The sequence below is a fragment of the Engystomops pustulosus genome, chromosome 4 (assembly GCF_040894005.1).
Source record: "Engystomops pustulosus chromosome 4, aEngPut4.maternal, whole genome shotgun sequence".
In the NCBI taxonomy this organism is placed as follows: Eukaryota; Metazoa; Chordata; class Amphibia; order Anura; family Leptodactylidae; genus Engystomops; species Engystomops pustulosus.
In genome coordinates, this window is record NC_092414.1 from 123,706,171 (window position 1) to 123,726,158 (window position 19,988).

At 42.1% G+C, this 19,988-nt stretch overlaps 1 long non-coding RNA gene across 1 annotated transcript; it reads right to left on the bottom strand.

Annotated features, from left to right (window-relative positions):
- Positions 1-12,008: 12,008 nt before the first annotated feature.
- Positions 12,009-19,253, bottom strand: LOC140129081 (uncharacterized). The gene is made up of 3 exons (XR_011855297.1): positions 19,196-19,253; positions 18,252-18,351; positions 12,009-12,212 (listed from the first exon to the last, which is right to left on the bottom strand). It is a non-coding gene; the product is annotated as an uncharacterized lncRNA (long non-coding RNA).
- Positions 19,254-19,988: the final 735 nt, after the last annotated feature.

Sequence of the window (19,988 nt, forward strand, 5' to 3'; positions counted from 1 at the left end):
TTATCTCTCAGAGGAAAGGCGCAAAGCTGAGATTTTCATTCAAGCCATGTGGCGTGACAGTGTCCAAAAGGAAAATCCATTTGGATTCTCTTTGGGCCAAAATTCGTCTCCAATTACCTCCCCTGGTATCTGTCAGTACCCTGTCTATTCCTCTTACCTTTAGTTGAAGTTCGTCGCAGTCGTGAAATTCTTTAAAGTGCCGAGGGATGGTTTTTAGTTTTTTTAGATCAGTTTCATCCTTTGAAGCTCTTATACCCAGGACATGTTCGCGAACCCTACGTCGCAGTTCTCTGGACGTAAGGCCAATATAGATGAGTCCACAAGGACATGTGGCATAGTAGATGACGCCATAGGTGGTACACGAGATGGTATGCGTGATCTCATAATGTCGTTGCCTGTTAGAGTTGGAAAAAGATGTGGCAGTTTCAACATTCACACAGGCAACGCAATTACCACATGGGCGACATCCCCACCTGGGACCTTTTGATCCAAATATATTGTCAGGAGTCTGAGCCTTGTGTGTGCTACGGACCAAAAGATCCCTCAGATTCTTAGATCGGCGATATGTGATCGAGGGGTTTTTGTGTATATACTGGGTAAGAGTTTGATCCATACGCAAGATCTCCCAATATTTGGACAGAGTGTCCCTAATGTGGGCCCATTGTGAATTATAGGTGGTGATAAATCTCACCTGGTTGTCCATAGCTTTCTTCTTCCTCTTGGGTATAAGTAGATTCTTACGTTGAGTTCGCTTTGCTCTTTTGTAGCCATGATGAATGACCTGGTCCGAATAGCCTCGCTCCTGGAATCTGTTTCGAAGATCTTCAGATTGAACCTCAAAATCTTTCTTTTTGCACGTGTGTTCACTGTTTGCACTGGGTTCACTTTTATTTTTGGCACTTTATTCACTTTTTAATACTTAAGCATTAGGTTGCTCAGCGCACGCTCAATCATATTTTTGTATATACATTTTTGTACACAGAATGTACCATGTCTATTTAATGGATCGTTGTTGTATCCAATACTTCTCATTTTTTCAGGGTTTATGTGCAATATATCACTTTCTTCATGTACTGTATTTCCATGCAATTTTTCATGGCACATCATCTTTTGTTGTATTTTTATCTTATAAATAACCAATACACACTTCGTACACTTATTTTATTTATATATCATCTTTAGGGCTCATGTGCAATATATGGTATAGATAACTATTACAACAATACCATCGGCTATTCTGCACCTTTTCGTTATATGGGTCGTTGCGCGTGCGCACATCCTACCTTCCTAGTCAATACATGCTCCCGGCTGGTATGCGTATGTTCTCGCGAGATCTCGTTTTCTCGCGCATGCGCACTGCCACGCCGACCCGCGGTCACCCGGCTGGAATGCGTATGTTCTTGCGAGATCTTGTTTTCTCGCGCATGCGCATTGCACCGCCGAACCGCGGCCACCGCGGTCACGCCATTACATACTACTATGGTAGGTGCACCTGCGTCTGATAGGGTTTTACCTGTCCCCAGGTGCTCATTATCTATCTACCCTACTATTGGTCCATGGCCTCTTAAATACCTGACACCCCCAACACATAGCACTCCCCTTGAGAAAGCCTAGCGGCGAAACACGTTTCGGGGTCTGTGGCGAGTACATCTTCTGTTTGGTATGGTATTTCTTCCAATCCAATTTAGGCTCTCTTTTTGGCTGTGCGAGTATGGTCTTCTTGCCTTCATCTCTCCCCCAGCCTGATAATTACTCCTATTAGGGATTGTTCTACCTACCCCCCTTTGGGCCTCTTAGGGATTATATATCTCCTCCTGGCCATCATTAATTTTGTACTGCCACTTTTATTCGTTTTTGTGGTCTTTCTATTATTGCCTGTAATTGTATTTATTATTCTTTGTAACTAATAAAAATTCAATTTCTTTGTTATACTAATCCCTTGTATGTTGTTTGGTTCAAAAATTTTTGGTGTCTATATATTGTGCCAGTGGTATGTGGTCCCCCACTGGCCTATTCGCTTTTTGTGTATTCATAATTATCATGACTGATGGACATCCTACTTTAAAAAACAGGAAGACCATGTGGATTTCAATGCAAAAGTTGAAAAAGACTCTCAGCAAGAATATCTCCAAGGGTTCCCATTCTTATGCATTGCTCCTTAAATTTGGCATCCAAGCTTCACTGAGCAAAATGCTGGCACACAAGAAGAATACAAAGAAAAAAGGATGAAAGGCATAAATATTGGGCCACATTTATCACTTTTGTGCGCCTAAGTGTAGTAGTTGCGCCTAAATTCTGGCGCACTGTTTTGCCAGAATTATCACAAGCTACAACCATCTGTGATAAGTATATTTTCTGCCTCTTATTAATCACTTTACTTTAGGCGCAATTTTGGCGCAGTTTAGGCGCAATGTTAGATTCAGGCACTTACATGTGATCCTGCTACAAGCTCCTCTCTGCTTCTCCCACAGCCCAGAATGAAGATAACACTCACAGCAGCACCCAGGTGTGTGACACCCTGCACCCAGTGACCTCCTCAGCAGGGGCTTCTCCTGGAGGGGATCCCCCAGTGCTGGTCTCCTGCTGCACCCCTGTAATTCTGCACAATATCCCCATCAGACACTGTGCAGAATTACATGGGGGACACTTGTTTGTAGTATCAGCAACATTCTGCAAACTTGTGCAAAGTTCTCTTCTCTCTTGCTGTGAGCTCAGGCGTTTTGCAGAATGTTTTGTGAATAGAAGGTGATGAACTGTAAATAGAGTCTGCAGCTCCTGTCTGTAATGTATCTAATGTATCTATTATATGTTCCAGTGTCTGGCTAAGCTCTGCTGCTAGAAATGAGCTCTTCTGCAAAGGGGCTCAGTGCTTTCTTCTCAGATAACGCCACCTTCGGGCTGGAGTGTTTTTGCGCCCATTTTTGCGCCTAAATGAAAACGTTGCAAGTGATGAATATCATTAGGCGCAGCAAAACATCTGGATTGGTAAGATAGATGTGGGAAAGCTGCTTATTTTTGCTGCGCGGCTAGTTTGGCGTTTAATCGCAAAAATGGCGCAAAAACGGTGCGCCTGAATGAAAAGGCGCAAAAACAACAGAAAAAACGAGTGATTAATGTGGCCCATTATCTGAACAAATGAAATTTTATCTGAAAATGACTGCGATGTAGTAAAACACAATAAGGGGTCATTTGTCTTTAGTCAGTACATTTATGTGTGCTTATTTTGCTTTTTTCTGGGTTATGGAACTGTTCATTTATCTCAGAGGGTGACATATCAGGCCCAAAAATCACAAATTCTTCTGAAACCCCTTTCTAAACGTTTGCCTACGCCTGGTCCGGACTAGAGTTTATTTGCGACAAAATTGTACCGTTTTACCGAGATTTGTGCCATAATTGTGACAAAAATTTCTGGCAAGGCTAATTGGAGGGTGGAAAAGTCGCAAATTTTGCCGCAAATATGCAAATAGAAAAAAAGTAAAAGACCCCTATGACATCTAGGCTTAAAGTGTGAAATATTGTTACTTTTAGAAATATAATTTTAAATGATTAATACTACATGTAGCTAATATATTTCACCTGGATATTTTGCATTAAATGGAGTGTGAACTGCATACACCATACCTCCCAACCGTCCCGTTTTGGGCGGGACAGTCCCGTTTTTTAACCCTTGTCCCGCCTGCACGAATCGTTAAGTGAAAGTCCCGTTTTTTTTGCGTTTTCACGGATTTTTCCGTCTTGTCCCGCCCCCGAGTCCCGCCCCCCGAGTCCCGCCCCCCGAGTCCCGCCCCCGTCCTGCTCAGGATACAGAGAAGCCAGGGGGCGGGGTGTAGCGTCCTCCTCCTCTCCAGCTCCCGGCTGTCTGCTGCAGAGCCGGCACCTCCCCCCATCCCCTCCCCTGGGAGGCAGAGCCCTCCCTGTCCTCAAGCTGCCACTTGCAGGCACATGGATGGATGGATGGATGGAGCAGTGCAGAGTGTGATATTCTCTGCACTGCCCCTGCACAGCAGCCCCAGGGGATCAGCCTCCGTGCAGGCAGGAACTCTCCAGCTCTGCTACATCAATAGCTCCCTGCCCCCACCTCCTCCTGCTCTTCACTGAAGTTCGTCTGATGAAGCAGAGCCGAGTGTGTGCAGCTGCTGCAGTGTGATAACAGGTACTCTACAGGGACTGCAGGCAGCAGCTAAAGGGTTAAACACTTAACTTTCCTCCATAGACCCCCTGCCCCCATCCCTAATCCCCCCAGTGCCCTTCTATTCTGCTTTTATTGTACCATATACTTAATCCCTTAACCCCTTAAGGACGGAGGGTTTTTCCTCTCATTTCTCGCTCTCCAACTTCAAAAATTCATAACTTTTTCATGTTTCCGTGTACAGACCTGTGTGAGGGCTTATTTTGTGCGTAACAAATTTTACTTTCCCGTAATGTTATTTATTTTAACATGCCGTGTACTGCGAAGCTGCAAAAAATTCCAAATGTGGAAATTTTTTTTAAAAAAACCGCACGTGTCACGTTCTTGTGGGCTCAGTTTTTTCGACTTTGACTGTGCACTCAAAATAACACCTCAGCTTTATTCTTTGGTTCGGTGCGATCGTGGTGATACCGGATTTATAGGTTTTATTGTGTTTTAATACATTTTCAAAAATTAAACGAATGTGTGCAAAAAAAAATTTTGCCATCTTCTGACGCTAATAACTTTTTCATACTTTGGCGCATGGAGATGTGTGAGGTGTCATTGTTGGCGAAATGAGCCGACGTTTTCATTGCTACCATTTTGAGGTCTGTGCGACATTTTGATCATTTTTAATTTCATTTTTTATGTGATGTAAAAAGGTGTAAAAGTCGCATTTCGGACATTTGGGCGCCATTTCCCGCCTCGGAGGTCACCGCCGCCCGTAACCGTTTTTATATTTTGATAGATCGGGCATTTTGGGACGCGGCGATACCTAATATGTTTGTGATTTTTACTGTTTATTATGTTTTATATCAGTTCTAGGGAAAGGGGGGTGATTAGAATTTTTAATATTTTATAAATTTTTTTTATTTTTAAAACTTTTTTTTTCTTTTTTATTTCCACTATTTCTTAGACCCTCTAGGGTACATTAAGGCCCCTTCCACACTAGCGAGTGTGATGCGATGAACTCGCATCACACTCGCAACGCAAGCTGCCGGGAACGCACGGCCCGAACGCTGCACCGCGGGAGTGAACTGACATGCTGAGTTCACTCCCGCGGTGCAGCGTTCGGGCCGTGCGTTCCCGGCAGCTTGCGTTGCGAGTGTGATGCGAGTTCATCGCATCACACTCGCTAGTGTGGAAGGGGCCTCACCCTAGATGGTCAGATCGCTCCTACCATATACAGCAATACTTCTGGCTCATTGTAACGAATCTGCAGAAGCCATGTAGCCTCATGTCAAAAGAAGACCCGAGGCTACCACGGCAAACGATCGCCGCCCCCCGATGACGTTCGGGGGCACAGCGATTCTAAAAAAGACTTTGCCGGCGACAATGACCGACCGCGGTTATTAGCGGTGGGGGTTTTCTGCAACATGCAAAACCCCCCACCTTGTATGAAGAGGACTCAGCCCGTGAGCCCTCTTCATACACTCCTTATACTCTCTGCGCCGTAGAGCTACAGCGCAGAGCGTTAAGGGGTTAAAGGGGTTTTCCCACAAATACAAGTTAGGCCCTATCCATAGGACAGGGCTTAACCTGCTGATGTGTGGGGGTTTCAGTGATGTGACCCCCATAGATCATGAAAACGAGGGGTCTGTTGGGGTCCACATAAGGTCATCGCTCTGTGACAGTAATGGAGCAGAATGGTCATACACGGCCGTCTGCTCCATTACTCTGACGGAACGTTTTTTGCGTTTCCATATTTCAGTCCCCACTTTCAAAAATCAATAACTTTTTTATTTTTCCATGTACAGAGCTGTGTGCGGCCTGTTTCTGCGTAACAAATTATACTTCCTAGTGACAGTATTAAATATTCCAGGCCCTGTACTGGGAAGCGGGAAGGAAAATATCAAATGTGGTTTTTATGGCTTTCACTGCGCGCTCCATAGGACCCCTCCCCTTTACTGCGCTCCATAGGACCCCTCCCCTTTACTGCGCTCCATAGGACCCCTCCCCTTTACTGCGCTCCATAGGACCCCTCCCCTTTACTGCGCTCCATAGGACCCCTCCCCTTTACTGCGACAACGAGCATGTCTCCCCCCCCCTAGACAACAAGCATGTCCCCCCCCCCCTAGACAACAAGCATTTCCCCCCCTAGACAACGAGCATTTCTCCCCCCCTGGACAACGAGCATGTGCCCCCCCCCCTAGACAACGAGCATGCCCCCCCCCCAGACAACGAGCATTTCCCCCCCCCCTAGACAACGAGCATGTCTCCCCCCGACTCCTAGACAACGAGCATGTCCCCCCCCCTAGACAACGAGCATTTCCCCCCCCCCCCAAGACAACGAGCATGTCTACCCCTGACCCCTAGACAACGAGCATGTCCTCCCCTGTGGCTGCGTGCCCTTTTTTGTGTGTTTGTGTTATTTTTGTCTTCCAGGACCGTGCCTGCTGTGGACTGCTTCGGATTCGAAGGATTACGTCGATGACCGACATTTCTAACAAATAAAATGGTCAACGAGGGTGTGTCTGCGTTTTTTGTTCAATAAAATTTTCTGAAAACGGTGTGATTATTTATTTTTTTGCGACACTCTTCATAGTTTGCCATAGTAGTGGTGCCGGCTAGGTGACGGTGCTCATTACTAAGGGCAGGCCTTAGTGTTTGCCTTAATTTTTTTGGCAAATTCACACTAACGCCCATACCATTACCCCGGTGCCCACCGCCACCAGGGGTGCCGGGAAGAGCCAGGTACAAACCAGTACCTGACCGTCTATAGATGGTCAGGTAGTGGGGCGGCTGCAGGCTGTTATTGTTGCGCTGGGATAGCCCCCTAACAGTGGCCTATCCCAGCGCAGTAATGGCAGGCTGCTGCTGCTTTTTTGTATCAGGCTGATTTGAACAATAGGAGGCACCCCATGCCGTTTTTCACCCCATTTTTTTGTAAAAAATTTGAAGAAAAAACGGCATGGGGTGCCCCTATTTTTCAAATCAGCCAGATACAAAAAAGCAGCAGCAGCCTGCCATTACTGCGCTGGGATAGGCCACTGTTAGGGGGCTATTCCAGCGCAACAATAACAGCCTGCAGCCGCCCCACTACCTGACCATCTATAGACGGTCAGGTACTGGTTTGTACCCGGCTCTTCCCGGCACCCTTGGTGGCGGTGGGTACCGGGGTAATGGTATGGGCGTTAGTGTGAATTTGCCAAAAAAATTAAGGCAAACACTAAGGCCAGCCCTTAGTAATGAGCACCGTCATGTAGCCGGCACCACTACTACGGCAAACTATGAAGAGTGTCGCAAAAAAATAAATAATCACACCGTTTTCAGAAAATTTTATTTGACAAAAAACGCAGACACACCCTCGTTGACCATTTTATTTGTTAGAAATGTCGGTCATCGACGTAATCCTTTGAATCCGAAGCAGTCCACAGCAGGCACGGTCCTGGAAGACAAAAATAATACAAACACACAAAAAGGGCACGCAGCCACAGGGGAGGACATGCTCGTTGTCTAGGGGGGGGACATGCTCGTTGTCTAGGGGGGGACATGCTCGTTGTCTAGGGGGGGGCATGCTCATTGTCTAGGGGGGGCATGCTCGTTGTCTGGGGGGGACATGCTCGTTGTCTAGGGGGGGCATGCTCGTTGTCTGGGGGCGGACATGCCCGTTGTCTTGGGGGGGACATGCTCGTTGTCTAGGGGGGGACATGCTCGTTGTCTGGGGGGGGGCATGCTCGTTGTCTAGGGGAGGACATGCTCGTTGTCTAGGGGAGGACATGCTCGTTGTCTGGGGGGGGGCATGCTCGTTGTCTAGGGGAGGACATGCTCGTTGTCTAGGAGGGCATGCTCGTTGTCTGGGGGGGGCATGTTCGTTGTCTAGGGGAGGACATGCTCGTTGTCTAGGAGGGCATGCTCGTTGTCTGGGGGGGGGACATGCTCGTTGTCTAGGGGGAGTGGAATATGCCCCCCAATTATATACATAAATATACATTGGTGCCAGTGGATGCGTTGAAGGTATGAGCAGTGACGTGGCCAGGGGGTGTGGTTAGGGGGCGTGGCTAGGGTGTGGCTTCTGTGGGTAAAAAAATTCGCCGCGGCGGGCTTCGCGCACCGCCATTTTGTCCCTCTTTCTCCTCCACAAAAGTTGGGAGGTATGCATACACATGTGAGAAAAGGGGTGTTATATTTGGTATTTTTAGTCATTTCAGCGACTACTATGAAGCACAGAAACTGTTTGCTTCCTTAGATTACAATATATGAAGTCTAATGCTTGATATAAAGCTTTATTCATATCAGTAAACGCATTTAAAAACACAATTCACAATGAGAGCATTGTGGGGACTAAATATCATACTAGTCAGAGTCTGAAAGACTTGTGCTGGGGGTAGACATGTGGCTCTTTATCAGACCCTTGGCTATGCAGTATCCTCCTGAGATGCAGGTTGCTGGGAGAGGTGATTAAAGTACTTTCAGCGCTTTTAGATGCTGCGGACACTGTATAAGTTATCTGGGCTCTACAACCCGGATCCCTGATTGAGCAGGAGGCCCTTTTTACATTACTGTGAATTGTGACACTAAAATTAGGATGTGAAAATGCACAAAAACAATTATAACTGACTAAAAAGAGTGTGTATACATGCATGGTGCAATTGAGCAGAATAGTTATTGAACGTACATAAGCAGGGGTGTAACTACAGCGGTAGCAGCCATAGCAGCTGCTATAGGATCCGCAGTGTAAGGGGGCCCGACATCAAACTTGACACTAAGGAATGAGTATGTTCACCATTATATGCATATTATGCTGCACATTGTAACACATACGTGATGTATATGCAGTATGTCTGTATATGGCACTGTATGTGTGTGTATCTGTGATGTGCATATGCTCTATATGTGTGTAAGTGTGTAAGAATGTATAAATGTGTGTGTATAAGTAAAGAACTATATGTTTATGTACAGTATATAGGTATAGAAATGTGTGTACATATGAGTGTATTATGTATATTTTAAAGGGGTTGGGAGGCCCCATTCAAAAGTCTGGTTTGGAACCCCGGTTCTCTTAGTTAGGCCCCTGCATATAGGCACCTTCAAACACTCCCAAATAGGTATAATTGGCAGCCGGCCCTCTCCCCTGATATCCGGGTGATAACTTTTTATATTATTTGTATGCATTGATGTGTGATCTATGGCATTGTGGCGACACCTTATGCACTTTTTAAATAGAGGTATTCAAGACCCATTATAACTCTCACAATTACACATAAAGCCAGGGTCGGCTCCAGGTTTCAGTAGGGCCCTGGGCGAGAGAGCCATAGTGGCGGCATTAAAAATTCTGAAACTAAGACAGTCTACTGTTCTCTAAAATATTCCCTATTTTATCGTACCAAACAGCCCTTCATGGTTACTTTATATAGAGCCTTGATTCCTTATGTACAGCCTTATGTGGCCATGGCACTTGCCCAGGTATACCCAGTGCTGGTGCCAACCCTGCATAAGGCACAATATCTCATTACTGATTTTTACAGCTGATACCGGAGTGAGGCTAGACTTGTCTAAGGGAAAATGGACAGTTCTGAGTCAGCTTCAAATTGTAGCTCTGACAGACCTGAAATTGACAGGTGTTTTAAAGTGTTTTTAGTGTTTGTCATATGAATTCAAAAATAAAAGCTTTATAGATTTTTGACATATAATACAGTATTTACTTATAAGAGCATTCTTACATCATCTTTTGGTTCCCATTTGCATATATCCTTTCAGATGTACAGCTCGGAAAATAGTCAGTTTATAAGGATCAATCTCTCTTTGGGATAAATTCTTAATACGCTATTATATTCTTTATGATTATTTTTACCTATACTATTTATCTATGAGATACTGGATTCCTCCCTGTCCTGGTTCAAAACTATTATTCTTTGTGACTTCTAGATATCTTTGGATTGCTATAATAGCTAGGATCAAATAAGATATTTGTTACACTATCGTTTTTTGTATGCCACATTTTTACCAGGATATATATTTGTTCCGTACATCTTAATAAACCTTAGGGTTTGCAAATTAAGATACGTATATTCTATAATGGGTTATTCGACTGACTTTACCCTAGGTTTTCCAGGTTTTCAATCAAACATCAATTATGTCTCTCAATGCATGGATGATAATATTTAAATCCATGCTCCTTGTATGTGACAGAGATTGCTGAGGTAGGAACAAGTATTTCCGAAATACGTCTGATCCCAAGTTCTCCTGGAAATTTGGGATTTTGAATAATGAAGATGCACTCCACACAAGCAAGACAAGAAACTGTAACACCTATATGTATTGGGATTCAAGTTTCAATTGATTCTGTGATACCACAAACCCCAGTTTGTCACAACATTTAAACCATGCATGTGGTAAAATCTTAGCCTCATTTCCATTACCTTAAAGCCTTGTTCTCATGTCCAGAAATAATGAGGTGAATGCCTGTACCACCACTACATGTGGATACAGGAGTGGTATTGTATACTTTTTCCTCTATATAAAGATTTTATCTACTAATTTTATATGATTATACTGGGTTAAAAACACCTTGAGACCCCAAGAGAACTTGTTCATAATTATATAAATGATTTTTATAAATTTTATGTAGTTATATTGGACACGTTTCCAATATTTTATCTATTTATTTAGGTGTATACACTGTATTGAACTATGTTTGATAGATAAACTTAAACAATATATTTTTGAAAGCCCAATATTGCTTTTATTGTTTAGATGCTCCAGCCCCTGCGCAGTGGGGTCCTGCGCAGCATTTATCTCTAGGCCAGGCCCTGTCTGGTGTAGACATAAATGCAGCCGGCAAATTTTCACATATGAAGATTCACTGGCTGAAGCAAGTGCTCCACTGCTGGGACAAGAACATCCCATGCCGACCCACTCTCTACTGGTCGCGCCCACCCCTTCATGCCCCTCCATGCCCCCTGGTTTAGACGTTGCAGACAGGGGGAAAAATTTGCAAGTGCTACCATTATCCACAGAGGCCCTAATAAATAATCTCCACTGTGTGTCTTAGGTGTACTAATTTTTATGTCTTGAATAAATTTATTTGATATCCTATGAAATTGGTGGTGTTGCAGCTCTGTCATGTTGGCCTACCTTGATACCAGGTTAGGGTCTCACACACAACCTATTTCCCATATTGTTATAGTGAGCATAGCAACACACATTGTTGTGCATTATCTTTCTTTACTGTCAACTGTTTTTAATGTCTGTAATGTTGTCATTCAGTTAAATTGAACTTTTGATATTTTTGTACCATGACTCGGATCAAAGGAGAGGTTTAACCAAATTATAGCCCATAATATAATAAGCATATTCTCCAAATAATAATAACCTACATAGCCTACAGACACACTGGTTGACATCCACTCTGACACGTTTTCTACCCCTCCATCTTCATGTCTCCAACTTTTATGCTAAGTTTCCTAAATTTATAAATGTCATACATGTGGCCCTTAAGTGTTACCTGCAAATACCATAGGGTTTATAAGCAAAAGAGTACTGAAGACATTTGAGGCCTAATTTGGTTACTTACACAGCACTGTCTCTGAACAATGGAAGTGGCACATTATCAATATTTCAAACTGTTTGCATATTGACTAATATATTGTGTCAGAAGATCATCATTGTAATTCACTTTGGCTGTTAGTATATGCCTACTGGTTGAAAGAGTTAGTATTGTTCTGTTTAACCTCGATTTATTGGTGAACTTTTGGTTTGGTATTCTGATTTTGGCCACATAAATAGTTTGTAGGCTTTAATTTATTTATGACGTGCTTTAAAACCTGAGGAAACAGAAGAAAAGTTGACAACCTATGACACAGTATAGTAGAATTCAATATTTATTTTTCATGTTACATTTATGGTTAATACATTTATATGGATTGGCAGATTTTTTCTGTAAATTCACAGGTTTTTAGGAATCTTGGCAATTCGTCGGTTAGATGAAATGACATCCTGAGCTGATGCTGCTCTAATATCTGTTGCCTGCAGCCCAGAGACTTCACAGTTCACAAGCTGTGATGTTTCTTTTGTCTTGACCCTGTTGAAACTGCTGATGGCTCTGTAACAAAGTCATTTGTATTAGAACAGACTGAGAAGACTGCAGGGGAAGGAAACACAGTCATGGCTGCCCTGAGGGACACACTTTACAAAAATCTCATTAGTTAAATAGGGGGAAGCAGCATATATTAGGATATATTGGTTCCTTTGTTACTAAATACCACAATTAAATTCCATTACATCGAGCTGTCAAATTAGTAAGGAGCATGAGAGATACTTTTTCATAACTATAGTTTTGTACTGAATATTAAGAAGTATCTTTTAGGTCTTTGCTAAAGAAGCTACCGTATATACCGGCGTATAAGACGACTTTTGAAGACAGAAAAATCTTCTGTCTTCTCTGGGGTCGTCTTATACGCCGGTAATCGTCTTATACAGCGGCAGTCCCGGTGCATGGAGAGGGCTCACGGGCTGAGCCCTCTCCATAGCCGGTAAGTCTTTGCTGCATTTTGCAGCAAAGGCTTACCGGTAACACCCGCGATCGGTGCTAGCACCGATCGCGGGTGTTTGCACAGCGATGGCTGCCGGCAGCCTCAAAAAGACATCGGGGGGGGGGGGGGGAAATACTCACCCTCCGTTGGCCCCGATGTCCGCGCTGTGCTGTCTTCAGTCTTCCGCGCCGTCTTCTTTCTTCTGCTGGGCGCCGCCATGTCTTTCCCCGGGTCGGCGCCTAGTATGACGTCAGCAGCGGCGCGTCATACTAGGCACCTGCCGGGGAAGATCAATGGCGGCGCCCAGCAGAAGAAAGAAGACGGCGCGGACATCGGGGGAGCAGCGCCGCACATCGGGGCCACCGGAGGGTGAGTATATAAGTTTATTTATTTTTTTTAATGCTGGGCTGGGCTGTATACTACTGGGGGCAGTGCTGTATACTACTGGGGGCAGTGCTGTATACTACTGGGGGCTGTGCTGTATACTACTGGGCGCTGTGCTGTATACTACTGGGGGCTGTGCTGTATACTACTGGGGGCAGTGCTGTATACTACTGGGGGCTGTGCTGTATACTACTGGGGGCAGTGCTGTATACTACTGGGGGCAGTGCTGTATACTACTGGGGGCTGTGCTGTATACTACTGGGGGCTGTGCTGTATACTACTGGGGCAGTGCTGTATACTACTGGGGGCTGTGCTGTATACTACTGGGGGCAGTGCTGTATACTACTGGGGGCAGTGCTGTATACTACTGGGGGCTGTGCTGTATACTACTGGGGGCAGTGCTGTATACTACTGGGGGCTGTGCTGTATACTACTGGGGGCTGTGCTGTATACTACTGGGGGCTGTGCTGTATACTACTGGGGCCTGTGCTGTAATGGTAATGTTGTTGTTGTATGCCTTATGTTTATGAGCTATAGTTTTCCTGCTATATACCTGCATGTCATAAGAATTTACATTTAAAAAAGGACCATGTTAAATTCAAATCTGTTTTTTTTAAAATTTTTACCGGTGTTTTGTATGCGTTGGAAGAGCTGCAAGCACTTTCACAAAACATGTGATTACACAGCTCCCAAGGGCTCAAGCTTAACACCATCATTAGTCATGCAATGTTTATTTGAGGTTGCATTTACCTACTATTAAGATTTTTAAGGACCAGACATTTTTTTATGACTTATAATGTAAAAGTATAGAATTTAGACAGGGTATACTTTCTTTTTCTCATGGCTGTGTATCAGTGTGAACCTTTATCTACAGACTCATTGGTGCACATGTATCAAATGTTTGGCTTGTCTTTTCTTTAATTAATGAGACTTTTCATGGAGTATGTGATCATTTTCTACTTTTTTCACTGCCCTTTACACATTTTCCGTATGCTACATAATACACTATATATATTGTAGCACATGGAAAATATTGTATTGAATGCCAGATGACTTTTAAACATTCTGAGCAGCTGCAGGGTTTTAGGTCTATGTAGTATACTGTAATTGTATGCTGCTCACGAGAAATGTATCTCCAGACCTTTGTAATATACATACGATATATAATGATAAAGTTCACTGTTAAAGAGAGTTTCAATTGTAACATAATTTACACAGTAGTTTGTTAACCTTTAACTTATCCTCCATATATATAATTTCACTGAAGGAACTCTTAGAAGGAGTATGTGTTTGGAATTTAAAAATGTAACCATTAATAGTGTAAGCTAAAACTAGGGTAGAATCAATAGTTAGTGCGAGCCTTCCACCACAAAATAACAATCAGAGTATGACAGGGTTACCAGTCCCCAGTTTCCCTCTTTATGGCACTTTATGGTTGTATTTATAGGTCGCAATGATGCTCAAGTTAGGAGAATCTGGCTTAGCCTTTGTAAAAAGCATAGTGTTCTAATCTCCTCTCTCTCAGAAGAGACTGTCTAGAACCTATTACCGAAGCAAGATAAAGAGACTCATGTGTTTCTGTATCAATTTCATCAGGGACAGTAATCGGATATGAACACACTGACTGTCACAAATGATCGAAGCCGCCCAATGATGTGATGCTGTTTAAGTGCCACGGTTGGGCTCTTAATATTAATCCAGACATGTATTTATATGAGCCTTTTGGGAAGAGATTGAGTACTAGTATATATTTCATTTTATACACTTTTACATTTCTTTCTGTCAATACGTTCACCTTTAGAGATTCAGAACTCAACCTTCTTGTTTCCTGCTTTGCTCTAGAAGGACACAACTTTGCTAGAAAATGATTGCACAGATATATTAAATTGCCCTGCCTAGCATAGAAAAAAACGTAGCTGTCTAATTATCACATGTAAAAACTTGCTGGCTGCAGTGAGTGCGCAGGCACGGGGTCAATAACACCCTACGCCGGCCCTCTCCCGGGCAGCCGCACCCTCTGTTTGGCTGGTCACCCCCCCCTTCACACCTCACTGGCATGAAGGTGGTGGATAGGGCTAAATAATCGCAAGTGCTAGCAATAAGCTATAATTAAAGATAGATTGTAGAGGAGAGAGTTTAAAAATCATTCTTGTATTACTTTATTTTATCAGTTTGCTTGTCTATGTGGAGGCGACTGAGCACCACACCTATACCCTCCATGTATATTACATGCTTGATTATATACCCCTTGCAGATATCTGAATGGACATTCATCCAGCAAGTGGGTAGTGCCCCCATTCTCCTACTGTTTGAGAATATGTGCATTTTAACCACTGTACGTTGCAGGGCAAGTTCTTAATGGTAGTGAAACATATACTGTGATACAGTAGTATGAGAAGCAGGTCTCAAACAATACGTGGATGTGTAGGTAGGGATTTACTGACATATTTAATGCCTACCTAGAACAAAAGAAAAGCATACAGCAACCTTCAGTAACGCCCCTTCCCCCCAAGAAAATACAGGGAAGTGATCTAATCATGTACCAGTTAAACCCTTTCATTACAATATGAATGGAATTGTCATTGTGTATGGACATGAGCTCACAAGGCAAACAGTAACTAGATAGGCTGCCATCGATCAATTGAAGGCAGACTATTGGCTGCAGCAGCAATGACATTGTGTTTTTACCACGAAATGACTAAATGGCAACCTGCTTCAGCAGGACTGTCATCAACAATATCCCCAAAGAGCTTTCCCTTAAAGGAATCCTACCATGAGCAATATACCATCAGAAGTAGATCTGATGGTATATTTCTCCTGCCTCTGGCCTAATCTGCAACCTACTGTAACCTAATTTGTTAAAAACATAATTTATGTAATATGTAAATTAAATGCAGAGGTTACTGGGGCGTGGAGTAGCCTTATCTCCCAGTGCCCGACCAGGTTAGTACACGCTCCAGTAGCCTCTGTGGTTAATTTAGATATTACTAGTATACACTTCTGATTGTAGATTCTTCATGGTAGGTTTCCTTTAACATGGCTTGCTCCAGATCTCTGCACCTTCCCAATTTATCCTTAGCATGGACACATCTGTCACAATTTATAGGGGCTGAGACATCACAGGGTTTGGCTACCTGCTGATCAACTACTTACAGATCATCACATAAGAGGTTCTATTCCTGGAAATTTGTTTTCTTGCTTGTAGCCACCATTTTGGGAAAATGTTGTTACCAAAAAGTGCCAGGAACTTTGGCTCGGTAACGAATCAAAATGGTAATGAAATTTGGATCAAATTATCTACTTAAATTTATTTTTCTCTAGTTGTGGACATAATTTACCATGTCTGCAAAATCAAAAAAATGGTTTAGTCATTGAGGACTTTTCATGCCTAGATATTAGGGGCTTACATTATAGATGAATAATATAGATAATTTTGTTTTTGAGATACTTTTTAATTTGGAGACTGGGAAAACACCCTTAGTGACTTCAGAATTGTGCTTGGCAGTTGTTGCTCTGCTTTTCCAGTGTCACCTATGGTCTCAAAGAGAAATATTTGGGTAATATACAGGATGTCATTGGTGATGACACAATTTCCTTGAAAATAGGTTTGAAGTGTCTCCATCTCTGCTTCAAAATCATTTCTGTACATGTGAACAATATGAATCAAATGTGTATCAAATTAAGACTGCTAAGTGCTAGATCTGTAATGAGTAGATGTTTTATTGAAATATTAATAAGTTATGTGTAATAATGCTGACTTTGCCAATTTCCTCTCATTTCAACCAGTGCATACAGTTTCCTTAGTATCACTTGCACGGTTGCCAGTATCCACGTTTACTTATATGTTAAAGAATTGAGTGCATCATAATTGAGTGTTTTTTAGAAGCACCTTAAAATACATTCAAAATGTATACAATTACCATATTGTGTATATAAAGGGAACGTAATACAACATGATATATTTTCTACTTATGGGCTGCTGAGGCAGCATCATTTTACTCTTGATAAAAAAAATGCTTTGCAAAGGTTGTGCCTCTTTGGATTTATCAGTATCAGCATGTGGCAGTGTTTGGGCTTCCAGCTAGAAAATTCAAATGGAATTTTACAGTACTTGCTTTGGGGCTTTAGTGTAAAACTGCTCTCTTAGCAGCTTCAAAGTCTTCAGAAACTCGGTCACTGAATCTTTATCATTGTCACACCAATGTACAATCTTACACCAGTCTCGTTGACTTTTCACTTTCAATTTATTTCCTTGATTGCTTGACTCATATTTGACAAAACAATAGCAACAAGGCAGAAGCAGATACTAAAATATGCACTGGATACAGTGAAACACATATTATATGGTTGGGTAAAGTAAGTTGTAAGCAAGTTTAATAATCTTTAAAGTTAAAGAATTGTCCTATGCTGACTTTACATCATGGGAAAATCTTGGACTGTTTGTGAATGAGAAAACATGAATGAGAAAGTATGGAAAATCCTAATTGACTAATTCAGATTAAAGGAACTAGTGGCAATTCATTTTTACATTATTATAAATGTAATTTTAGTAAAGAGTGCACACAAAAAGGTTCTTTTACACCTTGCACAGTCATTGTAAGAGTGGGAGGGGAGGGAGTGAGGAGAAGAGAGGAAGTGTAACCATGTATTGTCCACTGATCTGTGAAATATCCTCCTGATCTGGAGAAAAACGGCTCTTAAAGATTAAACTGCGATACAATAAGCCAATAAGATAATCCATCTTTAACAACTCAACATATAGAGATACATGTCTAATATTGATATAATTATTTTCCATGCCAAAGCTGCATATACATTACTATTTAAAGTATGGTTACCCTCCATACTTCCCTGTATTAACTCCTTAGTGACCTCCATATCAGGATTCTACGGTGGGGATTAAGAGTACCCAAGAAGACATGTCATTTACGAATAGGTAATCTCTCTAGATACTCATAATACAAAAGACTGCACACTGAGTGAATGCATTCAATAAAAAAGTGAAAACTCATCATAATAACATTTCTAGGGAACGCACAACATATTATAGCGTGTGCAAACAATAAATCAACAATTGTGTGTACAAGTGAACTCAGGCATTCATGGGTGGTAAAAATATTCACACGGTGCAAGTGCTTAAAAAAGAGAGCATATCATATCACTGATAATCACCCCATCATTAACCACGAGATCCCCAACTATTAGATATACATGCAGTCTATTACCTGGTAAATAAAATGGTCCTTCCAGATAGGGGAACTGGGGTAAAAACTCCATCGCCATCAACAGTGGCTTCCTCAGGGCTGTCCTGTAGGATATCAGGTCCTGCAATAAAAATAATCTTTACAAAAATGGAATTTCACTCAAAAATTAATAAAATCCAATTAACTTTAATGGTCCACTAAAAATAAATGACAAACATGGGATGCATGTAAAAAGACCTGTGCGTTCTGAACTACACAAATCTTCAGTTCTTAGCAATGGTCATTACCATGACTAAAGCAGTTAGACATGCGGTGTGTCCCAGACTACCATGGACTCCTTGTATGCACTGGCTAAACTGTAGGGACTTATGACAGCTGTGTGATAACAGGAAAAGTAACAAAGCAACAAGATTAAATCTCCTATGGTTACTGATGTGATGATTTTGTGAGATCCAAACATGTACGTGATAACTATAACGTATGTATCGCTAAGTATGGATTAGGTATTTTAGAAGTATAATAGTAGTTACCAGAAATGTCATCTAATCAACATGGGTATTCCTAAATCTGGTACTTCTTGTATTCTTTATTCTGACGATACCTGAACTAATGAGTGGACAGTTTCCCCTAAACTGGCTGTAGGCAAGACAGCAATGTATTATTTGATTCTACAGCAAGTTTATGGAGAGAATATGGAGCTTTGTAACAGAAATACGGATCTCTGCTAAATCGATTTTTATCACATGCAGTATGATCAGTAAATGGGTTTCATTAATAATGTTTATGCAACTTTGACTATTTCCATTACTGACTTAGATTTCATTGAAAAACCGTTTGAGCCAAAATAACATACAATGGCTACAATGCACCAGCATTAGGTGGGTCCCTCATCGTTAAGACATTTACGGTATTTTGTGGGTTCATCATAAATATTCTAGTGAATCACAGTATTTGGTACTAAATACCTTTAGGTACTGTCTTGTCGCGCTGTTTTCAAGGAAATCTTCCTAGGAAAGCAGAGTTTCTATTACACTATGATTGTATTTCACTGGAAAAGAGTCAAGACATTCACACTGAGCACAATATGAAGCTGTGCCATTGCAATGTGTACAGGACAGAACAGATGCATACACAAAGACATCTCGACTCCCACAGCAGAACTCTAGGTCTTCTTTCATTTTTTTTTTTTCCTTGGCAAGAAAATGTCTTGCTGAGATTTGGTAGGAGTGCAAACTTTTTCCCAAGAGACTTGTTTTTATGAGCACGGTTATAGATATGTGCTCTGAAAAATCTGCCAGAGCTGTGTACAGCTCAGTAGGATAAAAGATAAAATAAAGAGAATGTGATATCTTATTGTGGATTTATGTGTGAAGAACAGTTAATCCTGTCTGCAAAAGCTGCCAGTGTCAAGACCTCCCCAGGGAGAGACTATGATAGGAAGGAAAGGACAGCATCTTATCATTTTATTGGTAGCATCTTGAGCCGCAGTCCTTACAACATAAACGCCACCATCCAATTTCATAGCAGAACAAGTGATACTCTATTAATGCCACTTATTAGTATTCAGGATATCTATAAGGTAGTAAATGTCATTACAGAGCAAACCGAACAATTTATCTGTTGTACCTATAAATTCCTTATCGTAAAAAATAGTAGATTTTGATAATTTTCAATGACAGTAAAAATTCCTATTATACTGTTTAACTATAGGAGAATGTATATAGTGTACAGCATAGCATACAGTATATGCAGGGTTAA